Raw genomic sequence first — 26,058 nt, 5'->3', positions numbered from 1 at the left:
TCTTAACAGATTTAACAACCACACGTTGGCATGAATGCACTTATATAGTTATTCCTTTCTATTATGCGTTTGCTCGATTGCATGCGTCATCCCGGCATTACATTCCTTGTTTCGTTTTCTTCTCTTATCCCTCTCTTGTGCTTTTTCTTTTCTCTCTCTTGTTCTTCAGCTCTTTTTCCTTTTTTTTTGTTTTTCCGCTCTTTCTTTCTTTCTCTCTTTTTCGGTTTTCCTTCTATTTTCACTTTCATTCTTTTTGTTTTCCTTTCGGTTATGGTCGAATCCTATGGAGATTGCCTACGTATCGTGACCCCGCACGAATCAGACCAAGCGTAGTTCGTGCAGATAAATGTAAAAATAAGAGTGGAAATAAATATGCTCAACTTTCATTAATAAAACAGACTCTTACAAACTCGACATCTTTTGTTTTGGAAAGAAACTAACACACGCACCCTGAAAACAAAAAAAAAGACTCTAAGCCTGCAAACATACTCAATTTAGAAAGATAACGGACGTACAAAAGACTGACTCGAAATAGTAGACACTTACAGACACGGACTATGCATATTATAGTGCTTCAAACTTGGGTATCCGCGGGGCGTCGTTCGGCCTCGCCGCGGGTCTAGGATCCAAATCCCTTTCAAGCTGCTCTAACTCATTCATGGTTCGCTTCACATAGATCATCACTGCTGAGATAAAAGTAGTATGGGTCATATCTTTACAAACCCGACATCTCCTGACAATAGCATGAGCAATGGATCTAATCCTGTCTTTTGTTTGCTTCTTTTCTATGAGCAAACGTCTTATCTGATCGCTGCATGTCTTTAAAGCTCGGGAGTCTTGCAAGTGCTGGTCTTGCAGCTGTTGCACTTCTGCCTCCATTTGGGCCAACAAGTTGTAACAATGTCCGCTTTTAGTTTCAAAGTTTCTAGCCTGCCTAACCGTTTTACCCTCAAGGGCAACCCCTTTTCTCTTTAAATTGGCAACAATTTTCTCATGGTCCCTTTTCAACTGATTCAAGTATTGGCGACGCTCTTCGGTTCTTGTCGCCCACTGTGCTTTAAGTTCTGCCATGACATTTTCAACTTTTCCTAACTCATCCCGCCATTCTCTGACTTCGCCTTCCAATCTTTTTACCAATTGTTCATCGGATCGGCTCCTTGGTTGCTTATCGATGGTTATCCTCAACTATCGGATTTGGGCCCTAAGTGCTTCATTTTCTCTGGCTAGTCTATTCTTTTCACCTTGATCCGCGGCAACCTGTACACTGTTCTCGAATTTTAGACTCTCGACTTGTTGCTTTAATTTACCAATCTCAACTCGATAGCTTTCTTCCTTTCCTAACCAATCCCACTGCTCCTGGGACGACTTGACGAAATTTTCGAGATGAGGTCTTTTAGCCGGTCTCCCATATGCCACGTCACCTCTGAACCACTCGTGATACCCTGGAGCAATTTCCCCTTTGACCCTATCAGACACACAAGTGTTTGCCATCAGATATTTACACTCACTCCAAATTTGACGAACCTCTTCCTCGGGGAATCGACCATCAAGACTAATTTCGACCACTTGGGTACTCAAATCTTCATCTCTCGGTACTACTTGATATCTACCAAGTTGCCTCAGAACCCGATATGGTGCATAAGGCTGTATGCTTTTGAGTCCCATTAACAAAAAATGTGGTTGGGCTGCTGGCATATATATGACTTCCTCGACAGACAACTATCCAAGCACCCACTGTATCTGGCTAGCCTTGAGGTTCCGAAATAATAATGCCCAAGCCGTGACTCCTTCATGTAGACTAGCCCCTTTGATCCTCGTACCAAATTCTCCTATACAAGTTTTCTCAGCCGAACCATAACTCAATAACTGAGAGCGCGGGCACAAATGCTCAATCATCCACATTTGTAACAATAAGTTACATCCCTCAAAAAATTTGCCCCCCGCTTTGCACACAGTGAGAGCTCTGAAGATATCAGCCACAATCATAGGTGCTAAAGTGCTTTCCCCCATGGTTTTCAAAGTACTGACGACGCCTGCTACTTTCAAATCAATATTACCATCTTTCCTTGGGAATAGTACGAGACCCAAAAAAGCTACCATAAATTCCACTCGCCTGTGTTCCTCCCATTTTTGTCGGCTATTTCTGCTGCAAAGCTTAAAGTCTGGATTATTAAACCGGCCCACATGGCCATATCTATCATACACGAAGCGGAAACTGCAGAAACCCTTTGCAAAATCTGGGTGATGAACTGTCCGGGGTATTTTCAAGGAATCCAGGAATCTGTGTATGGTAATGGCCCTAGGAGCAATCAAGTACTTGAATCTCAATGGAGCTTGGTTACTTCCAATGTACCCCGCTATTTCTTCCAATGTTGGGGTGAGTTCAAAGTCTGAAAAATGAAACACATTATGTGCCGAATCCCAATGGGCGACCAATGCCCTGATGATATCCCCCCGAGGTTGAATGTTTAATAAATCCGGAAGGTCTTTCAAATATTTTCTCACTTCGTCTTGCCCTTCTTTGCCCAAATCATTCCACCACAATTGCAGCTCAAAAGGGATTTTGGTCATTATTGCAAAAGGCTCATTTACCATCGTGCTCATCCTGCACATTTATTAAAGCGTTTAAGCAAAAAGAAATTTTTTATTTAACTCAAAACTATCTATATTATCGACTCAAAATTACCCCTATATTTTCAAATAAGGAACTCAATTCTCAATTCTAAATTATTCTTTTTTTTCTTTCTTCTTTCTTCTTTTTTTGCAAAGTCAGCCTTCCGGCGTCCCATTTGGGAACATTTGGCTATTTTGACAAAAACGGTATCACCTGGTTTATTTATGACAAAAAATTAAAATTTTGATTTTTTTGGTTATTTTTGAAAAGGGAAGGTTGGACCCGATTAGGGTTGCCTACGTATCTCACGCCCTGTGAGAATCAAACCATGCGTAGTTCGGGCAAATTAACCGAACTATTTTAAAACATGACTCTTTTGCATTTTTATTTTTCCTGGCAAGACAAACTATTTTCCTTTTCTATTTTTGAAAACAAAACAAAATAACGATTTTTCCATTTTCAACAAACGATAAAACAATTTATTTTTAAAACTAAAATAAAAGACTTTTTTTTTATTTTATTTTTAGTAAAACAAAATAGAATATTTTCCTTCTTTTTTCTTTCTCAAAATTTCGGCAGAGTTTCGCCAGTAATTAGTTATTGATTTTTCTAAAATAATCAATGCACCCGCGGTTATCGACACATTTTGACTTCATCGAGATTTGGATTTCGGTCGCATCAATGCGCACCCGAGTTTAGGAAAGTAATTTTAAAGGATAGAATCCACAAAAATAGCATTTGTGTTCGAGGGTTCGATGGAGGGGGAACAAACACGGTAGGGGATATTGTACTCGAATTGACTATTGGCCCAGTCGAGTTCACGATGGAATTTCAGGTGTTGGATGCTGCAGTATCCTATAATCTTTTGTTGGGTCGACCGTGGATTCATGCGGCAAAAGCTGTGCCCTCCACATTGCACCAAATGATCAAATTCGAGTGGTACAAACAAGAAATTGTGTTACATGGGGAAGATTCCACATGCGCCATGAATGATGCCATTGTACCCTTTATAGAGACCGAAGATGATAAGGGTCCATGGGTGTATCAGATCCTCAACACGGTTCCGGTGAGCAGGGTGCTTGAGGGTAAAAGCATGCCATGTCCAAGGGTGCCAGTTGCGACCATCATGGTAGTGTCAGAAATGCTGAATAACGGGTTCGTGCCCGGGAAGGGTTTGGGGGTTGAACTGCAGGGCATTACTCAACCTGTGTCTTTGCCCAAAAATCTGGACACCTTCGGGTTAGGGTTCAAGCCAACATCAGCAGATGTTAGAAGGGCCCGTAAATTGAAGAAGAAAGCTTGGGTGCTTCCTAAACCAATTCCTCGATTGTCTAGGTCCTTCATCAGGCCGGGTATCAAGAAACAGTCATTGGCAAAGATGTCAAGTTCGTTAATTGGGGCGGAGGGGAATTTGGATAAGGTGTTCGAGAAAGTATTTGCTGAAGTAAACATGGTTGAAGCCGGGGAAGGGTCAAGCAGAGCAGACATACAGTACATCGGACCACGTGCTAACATCAACAATTGGAAAGCTACTCCTCTTCCAGTTCGGAGGGAGTCGTGGTAGTGGGTTTTGTTTTCCTTTTTGTCACCTGGATTATTCTAGAGTTTGTAATCCAGTTGCTATGTTCCGTTCGTTTTGATGAGTAAAACCTTGTTGTCTTTACGTTTAATGAAATGAAATTTTCTTCGTCCCTAATTCTCTTTCCATTTTCTTTTCTTTGTACAGTTCTTTTTATGCTGATATCAATGACATGACATGCATGAGGAATCTTCGGCCCAGTTTTAAAAGCCAATCTAGTTCAGAAGTAATAATACAAGAGATCGAGTGTGACGATGGGGTGGATTGTAACAATGATGAATCTTATGAGGAAATTAGTAAAGAATTAAGTCACTTTGAAGAAAAACCCAAACCTAACCTAAATGACACAGAAGCATTTAATCTAGGGGACCAAGACAATGTACGGGAAACTAAAATAAGTGTTTATTTGGAGCCACAACTCAAGGAGGAGATAATTAAGGTCTTGCATGAGTACAAAGACGTTTTTGCATGGTCATATGATGATATACCGGGTCTAAGCACCGATTTGGTGGTTCATAAATTGCCCACTGATCCAGCACTCCTCCCTGTCAAGCAGAAGTTGAGAAAGTTCAAAACAGACATAAGTGTGAAGATCAAAGAAGAGATCACCAAGCAGTTTGAGGCAAGGGTCATTCAGGTTATACGGTACCCCACTTGGTTAGCTAATGTCGTGCCTGTGCCAAAGAAAGATGGCAAGACCAGGGTGTGCGTCGATTATCGAGACCTTAACATGGCAAGTCCAAAAAATAATTTCCCATTGCCCAACATCCATATACTGATCGACAATTGTGCCAAACATGATATTGGCTCTTTTGTGGATTGTTATGCGGGTTATCATCAGATTCTAATGGACAAGGAAGATGCAGAAAAGACGGCATTCATCGCGCCGTGGGGAACATATTGTTATCGGGTCATGCCCTTTGGTTTGAAAAATGCTGGGGCAACTTATATGAGGGCCATGGCAACTATTTTCCATGATATGATACATAAAGAAATCGAGGTATACGTGGATGATGAGATCGTAAAGTCTAGACAGCAATCCGACCACGTTAGAGATTTGAGAAAATTCTTTCAAAGGCTTCGCAGGTACAATCTTAAGCTCAATCCTGCAAAATGTGCTTTCGGGGTGCCATCAGGAAAGTTGTTGGGGTTTATAGTCAGCCGGCGGGGTATTGAATTAGACCCGTCAAAGATCAAAGCTATTCAGGAGTTGCCACCTCTAAGGAACAAAACCGAAGTGATGAGTTTGTTGGGAAGATTGAATTATATCAGCAGGTTCATTGCTCAGCTCACGGCAACGTGTGAACTGATTTTCAAATTGTTAAAGAAAGATGTCGCGGTCAAATGGACTAATGAATGTCAGGAGGCTTTTGATAAGATAAAGGGGTATTTGTCAAACCCACCTGTGTTGGTTCCGCCAGAACCAGGGAGGCCTTTGATTTTATATCTGATAGTTGTGAGCAGTTCGTTCGGTTGTGTGATGGGGCAGCATGATGTTACGGGTAGAAAGGAGTAGGCCGTCTACTATCTCAGTAAGAATTTCACACCTTACGAGGTCAAGTATACTCATCTGGAAAGGACATGTTGTGCCCTAACTTGGGTGGCACAGAAATTGAAACATTACTTGTCATCTTACACCACTTACCTTATATCTCGCTTGGACCCGTTGAAGTATATTTTTCAGAAACCCATGCCTACAGGAAGGCTTGCAAAGTGGCAGATCTTGCTTACAGAATTCGACATTATATATGTGACACGGACCGCCATGAAAGCACAGGCACTAGCCGATCATTTGGCTGAGAACCCCGTTGATGAAGATTACGAGCCTTTGAAAATTTATTTCCCTGATGAAGAGGTGATGCACATTGATGAATTGAAACAAGCTGAGAAGCCGGGATGGAAACTTTTCTTTGATGGTGCTGCAAATATGAAATGCGTGGGAATAGGAGCAGTACTTATTTCGGAAACAGGTCAGCACTACCCTATTACAGCTAGGCTTCGGTTCTACTGTACAAACAACATGGCAGAATATGAGGCATGCATATTGGGATTGAGATTTGCTGTGGATATGGGTGTACGGGAAGTCTTGGTCATGGGCGACTCGGACCTACTGGTACACCAGATTCAAGGGGAATGGGAAACACGGGACTTGAAGCTTATACCGTATCGATAGTGTCTACATGAGCTTTGCCAGCGTTTTCAGGCCATAGAATTCAGGAACATTCCAAGGATGCATAATGAGGTTGCCGACGCTTTGACGACTTTGGCTTCAATGTTGCACCATCCAGATAAGGCTTATGTTGACCCATTACAAATTCAGGTCCGTGATCAGCATGCTTACTGTAATGTGATAGAAGAAGAAACCGATGGAGAGCCGTGGTTCCATGATATCCAAGAGTACATCAAAGTGGGAGTATATCCAACGCAGACCACCGATGATCAAAAAAGAACAATTCGACGGTTGGCAAGTGGGTTTTTCTTTAGTGAAGGAGTACTGTACAAAATAACGCTAGATCTTGGTTTGTTGAGATGTATAGATGCACGGCAGACCACAACTATCATGACTGAGGTGCATTCCGGAGTTTGTGGACCTCATATGAGTGGGTATGTTCTAGCAAAGAAGATTCTTCGAGCGGGTTATTTTTGGCTCACGATGGAACGAGATTGTATCAGTTTTGTGCGTAAGTGTCATCAATGCCAAGTACATGGAGATTTGTCATCAACGAGATTGTCCGCGCCATGGCCTTTTGTTGCGTGGAGAATGGATATTATTGGGTCAATTGATCCAGCAGCATCAAATGGGCACATGTTTATCTTGGTAGCTATAGATTATTTTACCAAATGGGTGGAAGCGAAGACATTCAAGTCTGTGACCAAGAAGGTTGTAGTTGACTTCGTGCATGCAAATATCATATGTCAGTTTGGGATCCCAAAGGTAATCATCACAGATAATGGGGCTAATCTTAATAGTCATTTGATGAAGGAGACATGTGAGCAGTTTAAGATTACTCACAGGCATTCTACTCCGTACCGTCCCAAGGCAAATGGTGCGGTTGAAGCAGCCAATAAGAATATAAAGAAAATACTCCGGAAGATGGTTGAAGGATCTAGACAATGGCACGAGAAATTTCCTTTTGCATTGTTAGGATATCGCACTACCGTTCGTACCTCGGTGGGGGCGACTCCTTACTCATTGGTATACGGTACCGAGGCAGTAATACCTGCAGAAGTGGAAATCCCATCTCTGCGAATCATTGCAGAGGCTAAAATCGATGATGATGAATGGGTGAAAAGCCGTCTTGAGCAGTTGAGTTTGATCGACGAGAAGAGATTGGCATCAGTGTGTCATGGCCAACTGTACCAACAAAGAATGGCAAGAGTATACAACAAGAAAGTACGTCCAAGGAAATTTGAAGTCGGGCAATTAGTACTGAGGCGGATCCTGCCTCATTGGGCTGAGGCAAAAGGAAAATTTGCCCCAAACTGGCAGGGACCATTTGTAGTAACCAGAGTGTTGTCCAATGGAGCATTGTATTTGACATATGTGGAAGAAAAATGTATAGAAATGGCCATTAATTCCGATGCGGTCAAGAGATATTATGTATGATTTCTTTATTTTCTGAATGTATCTGTTTGTATTTGGCATATCTTAAAGATTGAAATGATAAAGGCATTTTGTCCTGCTATCCAAACACTCTTATCCCTTGTTATCCCCTTCGAGCCTTACTTATTTTTCATACCCCTCTTTCGGAATCAGCGACACTATCAGAGAACACAAGTGCCAAACATAAAGGAAAGAAGAGAAAAACCAAAAGGAAAAAGAAAGAAAAAGAAAAGAAGGAAAGAAAAGAAAAAAAAGAAGAAAAGAAAAAAAAGAAGAAAGAAAAGAAAAGAAAGTAAGAAAAGGAAAAGAAAGAAAAGCGAAAGAAAGGGAAAGAAAGAAAATCACAACGACAAAAGTTAAATACAGTGAACTACGTTTGACTTGATCCCAAAAGGGTACGTAGGCAGCTTCTCTGAGGTTCAGTCATACCAAAACAAAAATTCAAAAAATCCCCAAGCAAGAAATTGGGGCAGAAATTGTGATTGCTATGAAAGTTGGATTCCGAAAGATGTAATTTGAACCCACTCGAATTGTTTTGAGCATTTTATACCTCTCTTTCTAACCCCATCCAAAAGCCTACATTACGGTCCAAAGAAAGACCTTGTGATCAATCTCTAAGAAATGCCAGATCGAGCAGGTGACGGTAATTCGTATCAGTGGCGACACTCTGGTTCAAGCAAGAAAGGATGAAAGCAAAATGAGAGAGTCTTATCGGTGAAAACCCTCACGGGCACCGTAAGGCGACGGGAGCTGAGAGAAAAATAAATGAGAGAGTCTTATTGGTGAAAACTCTCGCGGGCACCTTGAGGCGAAAGTGAGTTGGAAGATGGTTAAAAGGCAAAAGGTTTGTGAGTGGAAGAATGTCTCGAAGTACCGCAGGAAAACTAGGGTAATGTCTGGGTAATTTAAACAATTGATGGAAGTTCTGAGCAACAAAGTGTGGCAATTGAAAGCTGGTTATTTGGACAGATTGGGCCGATTAATCCAAAATGCATGTCATGACCATGGGTACCAGCTGTCTCACTCAGATAAGTTTCTTTTCCTTCTCTTCTTAAAAATAGTCATCTTGTTTTGGATTCTTCTTATCCTTAACTCAAGAATCGTCGCATTTCATTTTTCTGTTGGGGATTTTATCTAGCAGAGACATTCCATTGCTAGTTTTGGTCGAAGCAGGCAGAAGGGACTTCATAGCTCACTACCAGCTTCCGGAATTGTAAAGCACAACGTGGTCAGAGCATGTCAAAAACAACATGATGTAAATGGAATAGGGGAAGAAACCGGAAGTTACATCGGCAGAATATTTGGAAAATGTTATGGGAAATGTGAAGGTTCAGGCAAAAGGGTCGGAAAAATGAGACAACAATATGGGTACAAAAGCATTCAGGTGGTCAGAAATTGGGGGAATGTGGAAATCGGTTGGAAAGTCAAGCGGTTCAGGGACGATATGTGGAAACCAGCCAACACAAAGCAATGCAGGGGAAGGGTTTTTCAGCAAGAATGCCATCAACTGACCACCCTTTTTTTAAAATTGACGAAGTTTTCTTTGATTGTAACAGGGGCAGAAAGTTAGTCGCTGAAAAGGAATTCTCCAAGAAGGAAAAGCAAGCAGTAATCAGGTTTGATCGCAAAGTGCGGTTTGATTAAAAAAAGAGAGAGAGAGAGAGAGATAATATTAAAGTACGTAAGAGGAATGGAGCTTGGTTGCGAAGTTTGCATGATTAGAATAAATGCAAGTAGTCAGGATTCCGCCTGGAGAACAGAGACATACATTTTAATTTTAGCAATCAGGAGTCCGCCTGGAAAACAGAGACATACATTTTAATTTTAGCAATCAGGAGTCCGCCTGGAAAACAGAGATAGACAATTTGATTCTGGTAATCAGGAGTCCGCCTGGAAAACAGAGACATACTTTTCAAGTTTGAAGTCAGGAGTCCGCCTGGAGAACAGAGACATATTTTTCAAGTTTGATGTTAAAAGTCCGCCTGAAGAACGGAGACACACAGTTCAAGTTCTGGGAAGTTAGGAGTCCGCCTGAAGAATGGAAACATATAGGTTACATTTTAAAAGTCAGGAGTCCGCCTGGAAAACAGAGACACGTATTTTGAATTTCAGCAGTCAGGAGCCCGCCTGGAAAATGGAGGTGTTAGATATTTTAAGTAGTTGAAGTCAGGAGCCCGCCTGAATAACAGAGGAATACATTCAAGCTCGAGTTTATTTAAGTTCAGCAGTTGGGAGAGAGGGAATAACATCTTAGTCAACCAAGGAATAGCAACATGGATTTTTATCGAGAAAGAACAAGGCAACAAGGAAGTACAAGAGCAAGTTTGAAGAATTTAGATAGGATTTTTATAATTCATAGAGCATATTTAGTTTAGCTTCTTTTATCTTTGGCACGATGTAATAATGGAGGTCAGCAAGCAGCAACAGCAGTAGTAACAACAACAAGCACAGTGCAATCACAGCTCCTGGTAGTCCCAGCTACCAGACACTTCCGAACTACACTGACCAGATTCCTATTTAGCCCAGGATATGTAGGCAACCTCCGAAGTAGGATGCGGTCAAGCTTTTCAAAATGCTTCACACGGAATTTTCGAACGGGCAAAAATCGCTCGTATTTGCTCACTTGTCTTTGCCCGGAAACCTTTCGTGTTTCCGAACAAAGAGGGGCAGCTGTGAGCACGTGATTTTTGCCCTATATATGAATAATTCCAAAATCCCAAACAAAATAATTTTTCTTTTATTTTTACAATTTTTGTGCGTTTTGGTGTCATCTTCTGATAATTGTTCCATTTGTGCGTGTTAATTTTTATAAAATACAAAAATACACATTTTTCTGCACTTAGGATTTAATTTTATACTTTAGTATTAATTAGGGATTAACCTGTTTTGGAATAGGATATGAAGAAAATGACAAAAATAGTTCACTTTAACGTTTTTATTATTTTAATTGTGAGACATTCGCAAATAGTTATCAAGTTAATTTTAGGCATTAATTGGTTGTAGCTTAATTGTTAGTTTAATTTCTCATCTTTGTAAAAATCAGAAAAATAAATACAAAAATACAAGATTGCAAAATGAAAAATGGAAAATTATTGTTTAAAAGAATATAGAGGGCTTGGTTTTAATGGCCAAATTTGGGCCACTTTCGCATTAATCCGTTGGCCCAAACGCCTCAGCTTTTTAAATTAAATCTAGCCCAAATTCCCCAGCCCAGTCCGGTTCATAACAAGTCCAAACGACGTCGTTTCGGGGTCCTTGGATCAGGACCGTTGGATCTCATCAATCCAACGGTCCGGAGGTTTCCAGTATTTAAGTGTCCAAACCGCCCCCCCTACCCCCCATTTCCATCGTCTTCCTCACCCCACCCCTTCTCCCCAAACTCTAATCCGTGCCTCCCTAAAATCCCTTGCCGGTGGTGAACGCGAACTACGCCGTTCACCCTGAAATTAACACCACGGACTCCCCTCACCCTCCTCTTTCTATTGCCCCCGTTGGTTTGCCTCGAATAAGGCCGGAACTCTTCGAATCTTGATTTGAAGTTTTTCGGCCAGGTGACAGTTTGTCCGAATCAGCCCAAAATCACACCCTACAACCCCCAGCCCTTCCTCAACACTAATCCGTGTTTGTTTTCTTTCAAATCACCATGAAACGACCCAAATCTTAGATCTAAGAATTGCTGGCCAAACCCTAAAATCAAATCCTTTTGATTTCGAACCGTAGTACCCTTAACCATGTGTTCTCGTGTAAGAACACATGGTTAGGGATGTTACACATCAAAAATCTGAAAGGATTCAGATGTTCATGACTGGCCGGAGTCCCTTAGGCTTTTGTGAGTTTTTCTTTTCTTTTTTACTGCTTCTTTTATTCGCATGATTGAAATATTATTTACAGTCGTTGTTTCATTATTGTTCTGTTAATTTTATGGTTTAATTGTGCTAGTTTAGGTTCTGTTAATTACTGTTGATTCTGAGCTTGTTAGTTGGCTGAATGATTATCAGTTCATGGTTTAATAATTTGTTTTAAGTTCATTTAATTTTAATCGTGGTAGCTTAAGCTCAGTTTTAATTTCGTTTAGCATATTTGAGTTGGTTAATTGAACAGAATTGATTCAGTCAGTTTGATTAGTTAGTTTCTGATTGGTTGTTAATTAATTTTAGTTAAGTTTCAGAATGGTTTAGGATATTGGGTATAACTGTTAGGGATAAGGGTAGGTTCAGTGATTTTGAAAGGCTTTCAGGGGTAATCTGGGTATGGAAAAGGGTAGTTCTGATAGGAATAGTAATATCAAGGTATAGGGAAGGGCAGTATAGGTATTGTATGAGTATAGGGATACCTTAGGGCCTTCTAGAATGGGGTTCAAGTGTAAGTTTGAATAATTATACTGCAGTTACTTGTTTCGCAAGATAAAAATAGAGGGGCCAAATTGAAAATAGAGAGGGACTAATTGGAAAATCAGAGCCTAGTCCATTCTCTTTGGGGGTTGCCTATAAAAGGGCACAAGATGCCTTGGGAAAGGGGGTCGACTCTCAATCTTCTGCCTTGAGCCGTCTACACAATGAAATAATTATGCTATTAGCTACTTGAGGATCCTAATTGATTAGGCCTACAACTTGTTGAATTTGCAGTTGAATATCTGGGCAAGAATGCCGAGTAAATGGGCCCTGAGCCCACGAAGCCCAACTCCTTCCATTGCACATGCTGCGGGCACAGGCCCTTGGAGCACTTTGGCGTCAGGCCCAAAGCAGGCCCAAAATTGGCTTGCACTCGTACAGCCCGGGGATCGAATCCTAGGGCCCCTTTTGATTTCTAATTTCTTGGACTACCTACTAAAATGCCAGGCCCAAAACTGGCCCAATATGAGGTTGTTTAAATATGTGATTCATACCAGCCCAAACTTAAAATCAGCCATGTGTATAGAATTCCAAACCAACTGCAACTTTTGCAGATTTGACTTCAGCATACTGTGAAACTTTAAACAAATTGAAGATGACAATTGTATAAACATGAAATGCTCAATTTAAACAACCCTCACCCTGGACTATATACATGAATCTGAGTACCCGAATGTCCATTTACTAGTTAAAATAATCAGAATTATGTTGGACAATTCATCAGTCTCAATTATACAAATCAGTTAGGGACTCGAATCAATGTCAACTAAATCAATTAGTAACAGTCAGACAATTTAAACAACTAAACTATGAAAAGGCAATAAACAGATAATGTTTCCAAAGGCAACAGAATTCCAATAGCATTCCCATTTTTCTCCACTTCAACTTAGAATTACATAGATGCGAGTCAGGGAAATGTACCTGGGAATTGTAATGAAAAATAGAGAAAAGGAGATGAATCAGCTATATTTAACAGCAACAGCAACAAACCCAGCAATGTTACACCACAGAAACACAGGTAGATTGCTTTGAAACCAGAAATATAAGCAAAATCCCACAGACCAGCTTAACAGACTTCTAACATTTCCCTGACCTTCACAACTGAAACCCAGAACTAGTAAGGAAACTGTGAAGCTGTTTCAGATCTCCATATTTTTATGTTTTTATTTTCTAAATAACCTCAGAATTGAACTTCTAACTGAATCAAAAAGCAGGAGTGAAAGTTCAAATTAAAACTTAGGGCTCAAGGCAGAAGATTGAGAGCCGACCCCCTTTCCCAAGGCATCTTGTGCCCTTTTATAGGCAACCCCCAAAGAGAATGGACTAGGCTCTGATTTTCCAATTAGTCCCTCTCTATTTTTAATTTGGCCCCTCTATTTTTATCTTGCCAAACAAGTAACTGCAGTATAATTATTCAAACTTACACTTGAACCCCATTCTAGAAGGCCCTAAGGTATCCCTATACTCATACAATACCTATACTGTCCTTCCCTATACCTTGATATTACTATTCCTATCATAACTACCCTTTTCCATACCCAGATTACCCCTGAAATCCTTTCAAAATCACTGAACCTACCCTTATCCCTAACAGTTATACCCAATATCCTAAACCATTCTGAAACTTAACTAAAATTAATTAACAACCAATCAGAAACTAACTAATCAAACTGACTGAATCAATTCTGTTCAATTAACCAACTCAAATAAGCTAAATGAAATTAAACTGAGCTTAAGCTACCACGATTAAAATTAAATGAACTTAAAACAAATTATTAAACCATGAACTAATAATCATTCAGCCAACTAACAAGCTCAGAATCAACAGTAATTAACAGAATCTAAACTAGCACAATTAAACCATAAAATTAACAGAACAATAATGAAACAACGACTGTAAATAATATTTCAATCATGCGAATAAAAGAAGCAGTAAAAAAAGAAAAGAAAAACTCACAAAAGCCTATGGGATTCCGGCCAGTTATGAACATCTGAATCCTTTCAGATTTTTGACGCGTAACATCCCTAACCATGTGTTCTTACACGAGAACACATGGTTAAGGGTACTACGGTTCGAAATTAAAAGGATTTGATTTTAGGGTTTGGCCAGCAATTCTTAGATCTAAGATTTGGGTCGTTTCATGGTGATTTGAAAGAAAACAAACACGGATTAGTGTTGAGGAAGGGCTAGGGGTTGTAGGGTGTGATTTTGGGCTGATTCGGAGAAACTGTCACCTGGCCGGAAAACTTCAAATCAAGATTCGAAGAGTTCCGGCCTTATTCGAGGCAAACCAGCGGGTGCAATAGAAAGAGGAGGGTGAGGGGAGTCCGTGGTGTTAATTTCAGGGTGAACGACATAGTTCGCGTTCACCGCCGGCAAGGGATTTTAGGGCGGCGCGGATGAGGGTTTGGGGAGAAGGGGTGGGGTGAGGAAGACGATGGAAATGGGGGGTAGGGGGCGGTTTGGACACTTAAATACTGGAAACCTCGTTAGTTCCGGACCGTTGGATTGATGAGATCCAACGGTCCTGATCCAAGGATCCCGAAACGACGTCGTTTGGACTTGTTATGAACCGGACTGGGCTGGGGAATTTGGGCTGGATTTAATTTAAAAAGCTGAGGCGTTTGGGCCAACGGATTAATGCGAAAGTGGCCCAAATTTGGCCATTAAAACCAAGCCCTCTATATTCTTTTAAACAATAATTTTTCATTTTTCATTTTGCAATCTTGTATTTTTGTATTTATTTTTCTGATTTTTACAAAGATGAGAAATTAAATTAACAATTAAGCTACAACCAATTAATGCCTAAAATTAACTTGATAACTATTTGCGACTGTCTCACAATTAAAATAATAAAAACGTTAAAGTGAACTGTTTTTGTCATTTTCTTCATATCCTATTCCAAAACAGGTTAATCCTCAATTAATACTAAAGGATAAAATTAAATCCTAAGTGCAGAAAAATGCGTATTTTTGTATTTTATAAAAATTAACACGCACAAATAAAATGCAACAATTATCAGAAGATGACACCAAAACGCACAAAAATTGTAAAAATAAAAGAAAAATTATTTTGTTTGGGATTTTGGGAATTATTCATATATAGAGCAAAAATCACGTGCTCACACAATGAATGTCAAAACTGCTTTTCTTCATAGTGATTTAGATGAGGAGATTTATATGGAGCAACCTGAGGGTTTTGTAACTAAGGGAAAAGAAAATTATGTCTGCAAATTGAAAAAGAGCCTGTATGGATTGAAACAAGCTCCAAGGCAATGGTATTTGAATTTTGAATGTGTCATAGAAGAACAAGGTACAAGAATACCTCTTCAGACCATTGTGTATTCTTCCAAAAGTTCTTTGATGATGATTTTATTATTTTATTGCTTTATGTGGATGACATGCTTATTGTTGACAAAAATCAATCCAGAATTGTAGTCCTTAAGAAGAAATTGAGCAAATCGTTTGCGATGAAGGACTTGGGGCCAACAAAGAAAATCTTAGGCATTCAAATCCACCGATACAGAGATAAAAAGGAGTTATTTTTGTCCCAAAAGCAATACATTGAGAAGGTACTCAAGAGGTTCAATATGATAGATGCAAAAGTGGTTAGTACTCCTCTTGCTAAATACTTCAAATTGAGTATTAGTCAAAGTCTATCTACTGATGAAGAGAAAAAGGAGATGTCTCGTATTCCTTACTCTTCTGTCAAAGTTAGCTTGATGTATGCTATGGTTTGCACTAGACCAGAGATTGCACATGCCGTTGGTACTGTTAGTAGATTCCTTTCTAATCCTGGAAAAGAACATTGGGATGCAGTAAAATGGATATTAAGATGAACCAAAGGAAATTACATGCATGGTATCATCGATTGTTGAAAACGTCATATGGAATTTTTGCATTTTAAATTTGCAAGACATAGTACTATTTCTACTTTGACTTTTTGCTTTCTTAGTTTATTACTTTCTACAATGTTTTTTTTCTGGAATGGTGTCACGACCCAAAATCTCACAAGTCATGATGACGCCTGTCTCAATAATAGGCAAGCCAATAACTCTCAACGAAACACCATTTCTTTTAAACACTGAAATTTTTTATTTGAATTCCATAGAAAATCTCACAATTACTAACATAAAATACATTCCCAAATTTTGTGTTCCGAGGCGTTAAAAACCTCATTTTAATCCTCCTAGATTTGCGAGCGCAGTCCGGGCGTGATTCCGAAAAGCTTTTACGGTTCTGACCCGGACCCGTGTTTTGACGGTCCCGAAGGGTTCGTATCGTGATTTGGGACTTGGGCGTATGCCCGGAATAGAATTCGGAAGTCCCTAGCCCGAGTTATCGGACTTTGTTGAAATTTGAAAGTTAAGGCTTAATGAATTCGAAGCGTTTGACCAATAGTTGACTATTTGAATATCGGGTCCGTATTTTGGTTCCGGAATCTGGTATAGGTCCAATACCACATTTGTGACTTGTCTGTGAAATTTGGTGATAATCGGAGTTGGTTTGACCTGATTTGGACGTGCGGTTGTGAAATAGAAATTTCAAAACTTACGACAGACAACAAGCACAATGGCAAAGTAAAGTGTCAACTCGAGTCTCGTTCTTATAACGAAACGAGAGTAGATCAAGGTTTGAAGAATAGTTGTTGAATTTCTTGTCTGCTTTTTCACAGCTAACGTAGCAACCTGTGCAGTAGACCTAGCTGCAACAGCAACTACAACAGCATTTTGATAAGGCATCTAGTTTGGTTGGACATTAGGTGGAGGAAATATAGTAGGACCTGTCGATGATGGGAAAGGAGCAGGACTAAAAATTACTTCGGGGCCTTGCTGAGGGGCTGGAATAGTGACAGAGTATACCAACGATGATTCAAGTTGCCTCTCCATCAAAATTGCATCAAAAGAACCTTTCCGCATGGATTTCGGACAAGGTAAACATAAAGCCAACAATCTATAGGATTGAAAGAAGCCAAGCACTGCGCAATCACATCCAGGATCTCCTTTAAGACTCTTAGGTGAAATAAAATGGAGCAAATGTAGTAACAATCTAAAAAACCAAAGCTAGCGGAGGAACCCTGCCAAAAAAAATTGGTATATATGTAACACAATATATGCAAGCATTCAGTTGATCATAGCATGCACCTAAAGAATAGTTGACAAAATTGCCAAATGAAACAGCAAAGATGTCAATTTTACCAAAAATTATCGCAGACAAGTTGGGATTTATCCGGATGAGGCCTTTGCTATGGGATAATAAATCTAGTCAAGATGAAAAAAAACAAAATTATGGCACCGGTTGTAGGTAAATTACAACTTTTTACTAGAGAAATTCACATACCTGATGACAAATTGATGCAGATATTTTGGTATAAAGAAATCAAAGATCATCCTAAAATTGATTGTTTGAGCTTTCCCCAGCGACAGGGAAAGTAACCAAACTGCTATCTCTCTAGGAAGAGTTGAACATGGAGCTTCAATCAGTTGCGTTGTTGGTAAGCATGTCAAGCTAATAGAACAAAAAGAATATTTAAGAGAAAAACAATAAATTACACAAAACAAGATAAGATTTACGTGGTTCGGCAATTTTTACCTACTCCACGGCAACACAAAAATAGCTCTTTATTAATTGAAGAGAGAAAGAAGAAGTTTTGGGATGATCTACAAATGAAAATGTAGACCCCTATTTATAGGCATTTGAATGCCCTGCCGAAGTAAGCGCTTACATCATAAGAATGCCGATGTAAGCGCTTACATCATAAAAATGCCGAGGTAAGCGCTTACATCACAAGAATGTTGATGTAAGCGCTTACATCCTATTTTCATCTCCTTCTGATTTTTCTTTCTTTTGTTTTGTCTACTTTCACATACAACAATAGGTTTGATCCTATCAATCTCCACCTCAAACCTATGTTACATCAAGAAAGAAAAAAAATTTGCTATTCTCTGGTGGTGCCTTCACGCTATCAGTCTTGAAGGCTAACTGAGGCGGCGCACAACCTCAGTTTGTCAACACCGACAACTTTGGTCAACATGTCTGACATGTTCTTTGATCCTGGTATCTTCTGCAGGGAAAAAGTTCCTTTATTTATCAACTCTCGGATATGATGATACCTCAATTGGATATGCTTCGATCTTGCATGAAACACTGGATTCTTGGCAAGATGAATTGCACTCTAGCTATCGCTGAAAAACTCACAATTGTCTTGCACTTTACCTAGCTATTTAAGAAAATTCTTGAGCCAAATCATCTCTTTTCCAGCTTCTGAGATTGCCATTTACTCTGCTTCAATGGTAGATGGAGCAACACTTTTCTGAAGTCTGGTCATCCAACTAACAACAGTACCACCCAAGGTGAACACATAACCCGTGGTACTTTTTTGACTATCCAGATCGCCGCCTAAATTTGCACCAGCAAAACCTTGTAAGATAATATTTCTCTTTTTAAAATAAAGTGTCATACCTGAGGTGCCTTTGAGATATCGCAATATCTATTTTACACCTTCCCAATGGTCCTTTCCTGGATCTGACATGTATCTACTGACAACTCCAACTACATGAGCTATGTCAGGTCTAGTGCAAATCATAGCATACATCAAACTTCCTACTACTGAAGCATACGGAACTTTGGACATGTACTTCATTTCTTCATCTGTCTTAGGTAATTGGTCCTTTGACAGATTTAGATGGCTTCCGAGTAGAGTGTTTATGGTCTTTGCATCATGAAGACTAAACCTGCTTAGTACCTACTGTATGTACTTTTCTTCAGACAACTTTAAGGTTCCTTCCGACCTATTTCTACTAATCCTCATCCCAAGCATTTGCTTAGCTGGTCCTAAGTCTTTCATTTCAAACTCCTCCGCCAGTTGTTGCTTAACCAAATTAATCTCATTTATGCTAGATCCTGCAATTAGCATGTCATCAACGTACAAAAGTAAAATGATGTAGGATTCCTCAAGATTTTTGATATAACAACAATAGTCCATCTCACATCGTGTGAAACCATTTTTATGCATGAATCCATCAAATTTCTTGTACCATTGTCGGGGAGCTTGTTTCAAACCATACAAACTCTTCTTCAACTTACACACAAGGTTTTCTTTACCAGAAACTTGAAAACCTTCAGGTTGCTTCATGTAGATGTCTTCTTCAAGGTCACCATGCAAGAAATCGATTTTAACATCTAGCTGCTCCAAATGCAAATTTTCTGCAGCTACGATACTTAGCACCAACTAATAGTAGTTAATTTGACTACAGAAAAGAAGATCTCGGTGTAGTCAATTCCTTCCTTCTGCTTAAATCCTTTTACTACTAATCGTGCTTTGTATCTCTTCTTACCATCATGCTCTTCCTTGATTCTACACACTCACTTGTTCTGTAATGCCTTCTTTCCTTTTGGTAACTCAGTAAGTATCCATGTTTTATTCTTTTGAAGAGAATTCATCAGTTCTTTCATGGCTAGTTTCCACTTATCAAAGTCTATTACCTGTATTGCTTCAACAAAATGCTCTGGTTCTCTAGCATCAGTAGAAGTAAATAGTGAAGAGAGAGATTTAACCTATCTGGAGCATTCGTGACTCTTTTAAATCTCCTCAATGTAGGTTCGTGAGTAACAGAATCCAAATTTGATTCAGGTCCTGATTCTAGATTTGGTTCTGCATTTGATTCTATCTCTTGTTCTGGTTCTGATCCAGGTTTGGCTTCTAGTTCTTCTTCAAATTCGACTTCTGGTTCTTCATCATCAATTTCAGAATCAGTTTTAATCCTTCTAGCCACTTCATTTTCTGAGATTTCTTCTAACCCAATTGTTTTATACATTGTCTATTTGCTGGTGTTGGTTCTACTTCAAGCTTGTCCTTGTACATCACATTTTCATTAAATGTGACATTCCTATGTCTTAGTATCTTTCTATTCTGATCATCCCAAAACTGATAACCAAAATTATCATCACCATAGCCAATAAAGAAACATTTTTTGGCTTTAGGATCAAGCTTATCTCTATCATTAGAGTTTACATGCATATAAGCAACACAATAAAAAAAATTCAGATGCGAGAGAGTTACCTCCTTTCCTATCCATACCTCCTCAGGAATTTTAAAATTCAACAGTACAGAGGGTCCTGTATTTATGAGGTAAGCTACCTTTTTAATAACCACACCCCAAAAATACTTCGGCAATCCATAATGTATTCTTATACTTCTAGCTCATTCATTTAGGGTTATGTTCATCCTCTCATCAACGCCATTTTGTTCGGTGTTCCAAGAACTGTCTTTGATCATTCGGATCCCATTCTACGAGCAAAATGCTTTAAACTCTTGGCTATCATACTCTCCTCCATTGTCAGACTTCGGACATTTTAGCTTTAGACTTATCTGATTTTCAACTTCAGCTTTCCATATCTTACAGGTAACAAACACATCAGAATTACTTTTCAGAAAATAAATCCATACCTTTCTTGTGGAATCATCAATGAAGGTGACGTAATAGTGTGAGCCTCTGTGAGAAGTTATAGGAGCTGGTCCCCACACATCTGTATGCACTAGTTCCAGCTTCTCTTTCTTTGGCGTCCTTCCCACCTTTAAGAAACTAACTCTCTTTTGTTTCCCGTAAATGCAATCTTCGCACAAACCTAATTCAATATGTTTTAGGTTTGACAACTTTTCTTTTGATGCCAAAAGCTTCATTCTGCCATAATGTTGTATCATGACCATGATCACCTATTGCTATAGTATCTCTTTGTATTGCAGTTGCATATAGTGTTCCCCTTTTGAAGCTTCGTGCCGCAACCAAATTCCATTTGGTTATCTTTCACGATCCATTGCCGAATGTTGTTGTATATCCTTCACCGTTAATCTGACCCATAGATATTAGATTTTTCACGAGGCCAAGAACATGTCGTATATTTTGCAATTTCCATAGCGTGCCTTGCGAAGTCTTTATATGAACTTCACCTTTTCCGGAAATGTCGATAGGTTCGCCGCCTGCTAGATAAACTTTCCCAAATTTTCCAGCAATATAATTATGCAATAATTCTTTGCATGATATAGAGTGAAAGGATGCACCTGAGTCCAGAATCCAAGATTCGACTGGGCTGTCTGCACAACAAATTAGTGCATCACCGACTTGTTCAACAATTACATTTGCTGAATTTTCTTCCTCCTTCTTCTTCGGTTCTCTACACTGGCTACTGTAGTGACCCTTTTTATCGCAATTCCAACAAGTAATGTCTTTGTAATTTTTGGATTGTCCTCTTCTCCTTGACTTTGATCTGCCACAACCATAGCTCTGTCCTCTTTGGTTGATTATTCCCCTGCTTTCGGTACTAAAATCAGATCCTAGGGAATCACTTGATTCTCTTTGGAGAATATCTTCGCTTAGAACCAAGTCTCTAATATCATTCAATCTGAGTTTAGTTCTTCCTGATGAATTGCTAACTGTAGTTACTGTTGCAGACCAACTCTCCGGTAGAGATGATAATAGAATCAATGCCCTAATTTCGTCATCAATTGTTATATTAACATAACTCAACTGAGTTAATATTATATTAAACTCATTGATATGTTCCGTGACTGATCCACCTTTTGTCATCTTTAAGTTGAACAATCAACGCATCAAATAGACTTTATTTGAAGCGTATGGCTTCTCGTACATATTTGACAATGCCTTCATCAGGCCTGCAATGATCTTCTCTTTAATGATGTTAAACATCACATTTCTTGTTAGCGTCAAACGTATCACACCAAGAGCTTGGCAATCTAATAGATCCCAAACTGCTTTGGCCATAGTCTTCGGTTTCACCTCGGTCAGAGGTAAGTGTAATTTTTTCTGGTACAAATAATCCTCTATTTACATTTTTCAGAATCCAAAATCTTTGCCATTGAACTTGTCAATCTTAACATTCCCTTCTTTCGATGTCATTTTTCACAAAAATATTTATATGAATAGTGCTTGTGAATAGTACGATGATCAATAAGGTCGCATTATTCTTGTGAATAGTACCTGCACCAATACTGTACTTTTCTACCGGAATTACACTGTTTGTGCTCTGATACCAGTTGTTAGGAAGCGTGTCAAGCTAATATAAGGAAAAGAATATTTAAGAGAGAAAAATAATAAATTGTACAAGACAAGATTTACGTGGTTCGACATTTTTTGCCTACTCCACGGCCACACAAAGAATAACTCTTTATTAATTGAAGAGAAAAAGAAGAAATTTTGGGATGATCTACAAATAAAAATGTAGACCCCTATTTATAGGCATTTGAATGCCCTGCCGAGGTAAGCGCTTACATCATAAGAATGCCGATGTAAGCGCTTACATCATAAAAATGCCGAGGTAAGAACTTACATCACAAGAATGTCGATGTAAGCGCTTACATAATATTTTCATCTCTTTTTGATTTTTCTTTCTTTAGTTTTGTCTACTTTCACATACAACAATAGGTTTGCTCATATCATGCATAAGTTATTTTGTATACTAAGGCATTGTTGCGGAAGCCAAATGTATATAGTGTGAATGAGTCACAACTACTATACCAAAATTTATGACAGCCACCAAATAATAAATAAGACAATAAAGCAACAATAAAAGGAACACCAGAATTTACGAGGTTCGGCCAATTTTGCGTACTTCCTCGGACACAACAAATATTTTATTCCACTCCAAAAATACAAGAGAAATAATACTAAAGAGAGAAGATACAAATGTCTTAAGAAGATAAGAAGGTAAATGAGAGGTATGTTTAAATCCTAAACATTAGGCCTCCTTTTATAGGGAAAAATTCCCAACCAAAAGGCTAAACCACCAATGTGGGATTTGACAATTTCAACAAATCTCCACCTTGGCAAAATTCCACATCTTCAATTTTATCTCAATAACAATTTTTGGTTGTGTATTCATCTTCAACTTTCAGTGTTCAACAATGTTGATCAAATCCAAACAATGTTGACACTTGACCGCAGTCACCACTTTTGTCACCATATCAGCAGGATTCTTTGTAGTATGAATTTTATTCACCGTGACTCCACCTTCTTCTATGATTTCTCATACAAAATGATATCGAACATCAATGTATTTCATCCTTGCATGATAAACTTGGTTCTTCACTAATTGATTAGCACTTTGACTATCACAAAAAATTGTGATAATTTTGTGTCCAATACCAAGCTCTTTTAGCAATCCCTAAAGCCAAATTGCCTCTTTCATAGCCTCTATAATAGCCATGTATTCTGCCTCTGTTGTAGACAAAGCAACTGTTGACTATAAAGTAGACTTCCAACTAACTGGTGCCTTTGCAAAAGTAAGTACATAACCAGTAGTTGATCTTCGTTTGTCCGGTCACCCGCAAAATCTGAGTCACAATATCCAACTACAGATTGATTGCCTTCCAGCTCTAAAACTAACCCAACATCTACTGTATTATGAATATACCGTAGAATCCACTTTACAGCTTGCCAATGCTCCTTTCCTAGATTATGCATATATCTGCTAATAACTCCAGCAGCTTGTAAAATGGCAGGTCTCGTACAGACCATTGCATACATCAAGCTACCAACAACATTTGCGTATGGTAACTTTGACATATACTCTTGTTCAGCTTGATCTTTTGGCGACATAGTAGTACTTAGCTTAAAATGGGAGCAAGTGCAGTACTAACTGGCTTAGTCTTTTCATCTATGCCAAAACGTTGTAGTACTCTTTTCAAATATTCTTTCTGAGATAAACAGAGTTTCTTTGAACGTCTATCTCTTATTATCTCTATGCCAAGAATTTTCTTTGCCTCACCCAGATCCTTCATCTCGAACTCCTTGTTCAGTTGAATCTTCAACTTTTCAATTTCATCCAAATTCTTGGAAGCTATCAACATATCATCAACATATAGGAGAAGATATATAAAGGAACCATCTTTAAGCTTGGACAAATACACAGAATGATCGTACTTGCTTCTCGTGTACCCTTGCCGCAACATAAACTTGTCAAATCGTTTCCACCATTGTCTAGAAGATTGTTTCAATCCGTACAATGATTTTTCAAGTTTGCACACCATATTTTCCTTTCCAGGAACTTTGAATCCTTCTGGCTGAGTCATGTAGATTTCCTCCTCCAAGTTTCCATGTAAAAAGGCAGTTTTTGCATCCATCTGAACTAGTTCCAAATCCAACTATGCTACCAAAGCCAACATAATTCTAATGGAGGAATGTTTTACAACTGGAGAAAATACTTCATTGTAATCAATTCCCTCCTTTTGAGCATATCCTTTGGCCACCAATATTGCTTTGTATCAAACATCTTCTTAGTTAGGAAATCCTTATTTCTTTGCAAATACTCATTTGTACCCAATTGTTTTATTTCCCTTCGGGAGATTGGCCAATCTCCATGTATGATTCTGATGAAGGGATTATATTTCATTATTCATGGCAATCCTCCACTTATCTTCTTCTGAACTTTGGAATGCATCTTTATAAGTGATAGGAACATCATTAGCTACAATTGAGGCGACACAAGCAACCGTCTCTATAAGACGAATAGGTTTTGTTATTGTCCTTTTTGGTCTGCTGGTTGCTATTGATTCAAGTTGTTGTTGAGGTTCCTAAGTTGGAATCTCCCTCTCTACTGGCTCTTCTCCCAGCGGATAATCTCCATTTGTTTCCTCCTCTGCTTCTTTTGTAGGAAAAATAAATTTTACCTCAAACTCCACCTGCTTAGAAGCACCCTCATTTTGTTTGGTATGTTATGTTACTTTATTTACCATAACAGATTCATCAAAGGTAACAACCCTGTTGAATATTACTTTCTTTGTTATAGGATACCATAAGCGATATCCTTTGACTCCAGAAGTAATTCCCATAAAAATAGCCTTCTTTGCCCTTGGATCCAATGTTGACTCTGTCACATTATAATATGTAGTTGAGCCAAACACGTGCAAAGAGTCATAATCTACAGCAGACTTTCCATACCATTTTTCAAATGGTGTTTTGCCATCAATAGCAGCACATGGTAGACGATTAATGAGGTGGCATGCATATGTATTTGCCTTAGCCCAAAATTCTTTGCCCAAGCCAGCATTAGACAACATATATCATACCTTCTCCAGCAAGGTCCGGTTCATACGTTTTGCCACCCCATTCTGTTGTGGTTTATGTCTGATAGTGAAGTGTGGGACGATGCCATCTTTTCACAAACCTTATTGCAATGATTATTTTTGTATTCACCTCCATTGTCTGTGCGAATACACTTGATCCTTCTGCCTATTTGATTCTCTACAATCATCTTCCATTTGAGAAAATTCTCAACACTTCATCTTTGCTCTTCATTGTATACACCCGCACTCTTTGGGAAAAATTATCAACAAATGTTACAAAATAGTGCTTCCCACCCAATGAAGCTGTTTTGAAAGGACCCCAAACATCAGAGTGGACATAATCCAAAATGCCTTCAGTATTATGGATCGATGTACCAAATTTAACCCTTGTTTGTTTCCCTTTGACACAATGTTCGCAAAACTCCAAGTTGCAATCCTTTACTCCCTTCAACAATCGTTGATCTGATAGAGTTTTCAAGGATTTTCCTCCAGCATATCCCAAACGCATGTGTCATAGCCTGGTTGATTCTGCCTCTTTTTTGTCACTGGATGTTACTGTCGCTGTCCCAATAACTATACTACCGCGATAACGGTACGTGTTATTGTTCTTCCGATTGGCCTTCATTACCACTAGTGCACTAGAGCATACTCTCATCACTCCATTTTCTGCAATAATTTTGAACCCTTTTGATTCTAGGGCTCTTATAGAGATGAGATTCTTCTTCAAATCCGGTACATATCGAACATCTGTTAATGTTTTGATCATTCTATCATGGTTCCTTAATCGTA

General features: G+C 39.0%; 1 long non-coding RNA gene across 3 annotated transcripts; it reads right to left on the bottom strand.

Annotated features, from left to right (window-relative positions):
* Positions 1–12,754: 12,754 nt before the first annotated feature.
* Positions 12,755–17,839, bottom strand: LOC142179380 (uncharacterized). Of its 3 annotated transcripts, XR_012707371.1 has the most exons (4): positions 17,781–17,839; positions 17,529–17,696; positions 17,387–17,449; positions 16,260–17,265 (listed from the first exon to the last, which is right to left on the bottom strand). It is a non-coding gene; the product is annotated as an uncharacterized LOC142179380 (long non-coding RNA). The 3 variants fall into 3 exon arrangements; XR_012707372.1 differs by lacking the exon at positions 16,260–17,265 and adding an exon at positions 12,755–13,109 and having other exon boundaries at positions 17,529–17,828; XR_012707370.1 differs by having other exon boundaries at positions 17,529–17,828.
* Between the last annotated feature and the right edge of the window lie 8,219 nt (positions 17,840–26,058).

Source organism: Nicotiana tabacum, chromosome 3 (genome assembly GCF_000715075.1).
Source record: "Nicotiana tabacum cultivar K326 chromosome 3, ASM71507v2, whole genome shotgun sequence".
Classification (NCBI taxonomy): Eukaryota; Viridiplantae; Streptophyta; class Magnoliopsida; order Solanales; family Solanaceae; genus Nicotiana; species Nicotiana tabacum.
Note: the sequence above shows the minus strand (reverse complement) of the source record. Positions and strands in the feature narration are given on the sequence as shown.